Consider the following 6,621-nt stretch of genomic DNA (forward strand, 5'->3'; position numbering starts at 1 on the left):
TATTTATATTTAAAGTAGGTTTCTAGTAGGTAGCACAGAGTCGTGCCTTCCTTTTTGCTCCAATCTGACAATTTCTGCCATTTACTGGGGTGTTTGGATACTCTATATTTAACATTATTATGTATATGTTATAGTTTTCAGTTTAGGTCTGTTCTTTTGACATTTCCTTTATATTTGTCCCATATGTTTTAGTTCATTTTTCCTCATTTTTCTAACCTCTTTGGATTAATTGAATATTTTTTATAATTTCATTCTATCTCTTTTACCTATCACTCACCAAACGCTGATGGCAAAATGACATTCATTAATGTTTCCACAGGGGAATATCTCTGTTTTATAGTTCCTACAGATTATATAATTGTTTCACCATTTTTTTTCCATTAGGGGTTTTGCATACAATAGTTCATCTTATTTTTTTTAGACAAAATCATTAATCTCTTTTTAAACTATAGTTACTCTGTTATTTATCCAATTAACAGTTGATGTTTTCTGCAGTGATAGGCTATTCAGGTCTTTCTCCTGGATCACCCAAGATTTTTAAAAGAGAAATGCCCAAGAGTCCTGGTCAACATGACACAAGATCACAGTGAGAAAATATATTTAACTACCATCCACCTTTGGTCACACCATCCTCTAAACTGAATGTTAAAATCAATTGCATATTGGGTTTTACAAATGATTTTATTCTTTGGCCCTTTAATTCTATTGATTTGGGCACCCTACCCCCAAACTTCACTTTGCCTGACATTCGTTGCCCATTCCCTAAATCATACCATCACTTCCATCTCTGCATCTAGTACAATTTTGTTGCCTAAGAGAATACTTCCAAATATTATTTCACTCTAAATTATTTTGAACTATTTTAAATTGGTTTAATTCTATTAAAAGTCCAAGGTTAAAAAAAACACACTTAAATATTTAAATGTTAATTAACTATTATAATTGTAATTGATTTGACAAGTCCATAAGACCCTTAAATGTATTTATGTAGTATTTTCTCTAATGTGTTCTAAACATCAGTTTATAATGTACTGTTAATTCAGCAAGAATATTTTATTAAGCACATGCTATAAGCCATGAACTCTGCTAGATGCTCTGACAATTCATGACTCAGAGTATTTCTCAATTAGGTATTGCTCTATCATTTACAACCACTCAGATTTATGCTTAATGTGTTTATTTGAGCTGCACTCCTTATTAGGAAAACAAGCATTTGAACAGACCATACCGTTCACCATATTTATTTCTATCAGTTATTTCTTGCAATTTAATATTAAATAATTAAGATAGAAATGAGACTATTTGCATTTGTATTAGTAAATTGATAAAGTTATGGTAATAGGCTCAGATAAACAACTTCACATTATTATCTGAAAAAAAGCTATGGACAATGACAAATTTCATGAATTAAATATATAGAGGTGTTTATCATCATGACAATGCAAAAATGGAAGAAAGTTGACGTTTTTAAAATTTATTTTTTGATTTACTCATTTGTAATTGCTTTGTCAAATATTTGAAAGCTTTTGATTCTTGCTGGTCATCAACATAAAATTAAACACAATAGGTGTTCTGCTTGATTCAAAATAACTAAAATTTTATTATAGTTTTATCATCTGCAATGAAGCTATGACAATGAATAAGTAATTTAGATTTTGCCAATCTGAGATTTTATGTTGTAAGAAAATACATAGTGATATCAAAATAATTGCTTACAGTGATACTTTTTTTGACAGTTTCTAATTCTATCAGCATCCTAGTATGGTATGGAATTAAATATATGTTATATTTTGCATAAGATAAGGGCCTCACAATATGCAATCATCAAGCATATTGACTATAAATTGGCATATGTGAAATTTCTAAGAGGAAAATCTTTAGATGTAAGTCTGTGAAGTAGAGATAATTATCCCATCTTTACTTTGACTTCTGGAATGGATATACTACAGATACATATATATATATATATATATATATATATATATATATATATATATATATATATATACATATATATACACACACTTAAAAGCCCTTTTATTTTTCAAGGACAGATGAATAAGATATAAATAACTGTCTAATTCAATGACTCACAGTGAACACAAATTAAATTACTATGGTATATGAATAGGAATACTCTATGCAAGGTCTGGGACCCAACCCAAAAAATAACAGTACTATTCTGTATCATAGATATGAAGATTATTGTTTTTATTTGGTAGAAGACAATTCAATATGCCTCCAAATTTCAGTAGTGCCAAAAAGGCAAAGAGGTTAACTATAAAACCATTTGTGGGGAGTGATGATAATTTATCTTAAATATCAAATTAAGATACCATTTACAAAACTAACACGACATTGTACATCAACTATACTTCAATTAAAAAAAAGAAATATCATTTGCAATTCAGGAGAATGCATTTATCACTGCTGCTAAGGTATAGTTTATTGGGTGTTATAGATTTTGAAAAAAGATACACAAGGTTTGATATATATTCATACTGTAGAGTGATTTCCTATTGCAAATGATTGGAACACACTTCTGGCATCCTAATGTTCCTGTGCTGATGGGCTCTTGTTTTGTTCAACGTGTCTAAAGCAATAAAATCTGCTTGTAAGCTCTCCTCTGGCAGCTGAGCACTGCATGCATTCAGGTCATTATGGCGGTAGGGATGCTCAGTTGGGAAAATGGTACATAAATAACGATAACGTGAGCAGAGTCTGATTAATCCTTACTGGCCAGTGACTATTTTTAGGATCCTCTTGCATTTGGAAGGATTTATGCTTCCGAGGAATTGAATGTAAGAGTGTGAATGCTAACTCCATTCTGACAGCACAAGAGGAGCTTTTAGAAAACAATTACTTTAGAAATGAGTCATGAAAATCAGAGCATTTTTAAGTATACTTATGTAGTTTTTAAGTAAGTATGCACTATGTTTTGAGAACTATTACTATGAGAATATTTTATAAAAGTCCCCTCAAAATGTAAATCTCAGGGAAAGACAACAGTTGTTTTCCATTAGTATTATATTCTATTTCTTAGTGATAATTTTTTGATGTAGTCTCTGCAATTCATTTTATTTTATTTTATTTCATTATTTTAAAAAAATATATTTCTACCTGGTACACTTTCTCATTCTCTCCTTTCTTTTCTCTCTCTCTCTCTCTCTCTCTTTCACACACACACACACACACACACACACACACACACACACACACACCATAGAGATATAAAACATTTTTTCCCAAATAAAGAAATAAGGTAGAACTCAAAGAGTTGGATACATATATTCATGTATCTGATATTTGGGATATTTATATAATTGCATTTCCAGTTATACAAAGCAACATGGATAGCTTCCAAACAATTAAGTATTTTAGCTCTATCAATTAAGAGAAACAAGCTTATATTGTCAGTTAATAGCATACATCTTCATATCAACTGTGACTACATATTTTAACGTTTTCATTACCTCAAAACCACAAAACATCTGATCAAGCTACACCTGTCTATTATTTGAAGCTTCTTCTGTGCTGGTAGGATCTAATGTTTGACAAACATTATATAAGCTCTATCAGACACTTAATTTAGATTTATAAGTACACTACCACAAATATTTTGTGTTGATGACTTAACCAGATTGATAGTTATCTTAATTCCAATATGATAGACTTATTGGTGCTTTCGTCTAGCCAGTCTTTAGATGACCGATAATACTGACTGTGATTACTTCTCCTGGTACTAGCCACCAATTTTTGAACATTTGTAAGAGATGCTATTCCAGCTATTCACATTTATGATTTATAATTATCAGACCTATTGTGAATGTTATAAAATATTATCCCTATTATACAAATAAGAAGGGCACTACAGTTCAAGGGTAATAGCTTGACCTATATAACAGAACTAAGTTAGTGAGCTAGGTCTATAATGTAAAGCTGTATGGTTCCAAAGCCATGTTATTTTACACATTATGTCATGCTACCTGAGGTTGATTTAATTTGATTTCTATTTTTAAATATTTTTACAATCTATCTGAAATCTAATCACAATTTGTCATTATCTCTTACCATAGGCAAAATTAATTCTTAAACCTAGTCACAGCCATTTATAGTGAACATTTGTGACTCATGTTGGCCATGGGGCACTACAAAGATGAATGTGATAAGACCGTAAAAGAAACACATTACAGATTATAATGAATAGTATTAATACACACTTGGGATTTAAGAATGCTATAAAGGAGTAATTAATTTTAACTTGTACAATCTAGCAAGCCTTGTAGGAGAAATAGGTCTTGACAAATAAGTAAAACTTGAACACATAGATATGGGGACAAAAAGGGGAGATAAAAGATTTTAAGCAAAGGCACTGAAGTTGACAAACATTAGACTGAAAACTGCAAACATGGACAGAACATAGTTTTGCTTTCCTGAGATGGTATATGTCTAGGATTTGTGTTTGTTGTAAGATACAATGATAATACCCTCACTACCACCACCACTACAACTTCTTTACTTCTTTCCCTTCCTTCTGAAAATACTAAAGTCGACAACTAAATATAGTAATTGACTAAAATTATAGATTCTATAATATATAATGTACTTTTATACATATTTTAGGTTATTTTCATTATAAAATAGTAAGCCAATTCTATATTTCAAAATTACCTTTATGACCTATTGAGAGTTGTTATCAATGAAACTGCTTGGGCACTGGGAATAATTTGATTTGATGATTACAACTCACTACATTCTAAGGAAGAATTAAACTTGGAAAGAAATTGAACCTATGAAAGAACATGTATATACATGAGCACATTTATTATCTCTTATCTCCTATATCATCTCTCAGCATTTTGTACCTGCTTTTAATATATCAGTTAGAGAACTGTATTTGAATTATTTATTTTTCATGTTTGTTTCTCCCCCCAAATTCAGTCTCTTCTGAATGAAGTTCCACATATTTTCATTCTTTAGATTAATAGGACAAAACACTTTGTCATATTTTCATCTTTTGAAAAAGTGTAAAGTTGATTTATATTTAATAATGCCTTGTTAAATTCAGAGAATAACCTTTACTATGAAAGCACAAGTATTGTCATATTTCCTACAGAAAAATATGCACTTGTATGACTCTGAACCAAATGCATCTATTTTATGAGCACTATCGTTTTTGTAGTTTAAGAAAGCTCAACAATTATTTCAAAAATGATATCTTCAATTAGGGTATACTAATGTAGATAAACATGCATAATTCATCTGGATAAATGCCTAATGAAAAACAATGAGATAATTCTATTTTAAAGAAGGAGAGACATAAGTCATTTACAATTGTTAAAAGAAGTATAATTAAAACCATAACAAAGAACCAAACAGAAATTATGGAGTTGAAGAATAAAATGAATGAAAAAATTTAAAACTGCAATGTAGAGTGTCAACAGCAGACTTGAAGCATAAGAAAGAATCTGTAAACTCAAAGACAAATTATTGGAAATTACCCATACTACCCAAAGTGATTTGTAAAGTAAAAGCAATCCCCATCAAAATTCCAATGGCATATTTCATAGAAGTACAAAAAGCAATTCTAAAATTCATATAGAACCAAAAAATATCCTGAATATACAGATTAATCTTGAGAATTAATCTTGAGAATCTTGAAAAAGATGAACAAAGTTGGAGGCAGCACATGTCATGATTTCAAACTATATTACAAAACTATAGTAATCAAAATAGTATGGTATTGGCAAAAAACAGACACATGGATCAATGGAGCAGAATAGAGAGCCCAGAAATAAACCACACATATACAGCCAACCAAACTTCAACAAAGATAGCCAAGAAGACCCAGGGAAGAAAGAATAGTATCTTCAGAAATGATGCTGGGAAAACTGGATATCAACATGGAAAATAATTACATTGTACCATTATCTTACATCATACACAAAAACCAACTTAAAATGAAGTAAAGACTTAAACGTAAGACCTGAAACTATAAAACTTTTAGAAGGAAACAAAGGGGACAAACTCCTTGACATTGGTCTTGGCAATTTTTTAAAAATTTGATACTGAAAGCACAGGCAACAAAAGCAAAAATAGACAAATGGGACAGCATCAAACTATAAAGCTTCTGCACAGCAAAAGAAGCAATCAACAAAATGAAGAGGCAACCTATGGTATGGGAGACAATATTTTCAAATGATGTATCAGATAAGGGGTTAATATCCAAAATATATAAGGAACACATTTACTCAACAGAAAAAAAAAAAAAAAAGAAAACCAAAAAATGCAATCTGCTTAAAAATTCAGCAAGAACCTAAATAGACATTTTTCCAAAACACATACAAAGGGCCAAAAGGTATATGAAAAGATGCTCAACATACTAGTATTTCAGAGAAATGCAAATCAGAACCACATTGAGATATCACCTCACACCTGGTAGACGGTCATTTCCAAAAAGTGAAAAAAAAAGTATTGGTGATGATGTGAAAAAAAGGAACTTTTGTACTCCATTGGTGGCAATGTAAGTTGGTACAGCCGTATGGAAAACAGTATGGAGTTTCCTCAAAAACTTAAAAATAAGACTATCAAATGATTCAACAATTTCAATTCTGGGTATAT

The sequence above is a fragment of the Mesoplodon mirus genome (genome assembly GCF_964341445.2).
Source record: "Mesoplodon mirus genome assembly, chromosome: 6".
In the NCBI taxonomy this organism is placed as follows: domain Eukaryota; kingdom Metazoa; phylum Chordata; class Mammalia; order Artiodactyla; family Ziphiidae; genus Mesoplodon; species Mesoplodon mirus.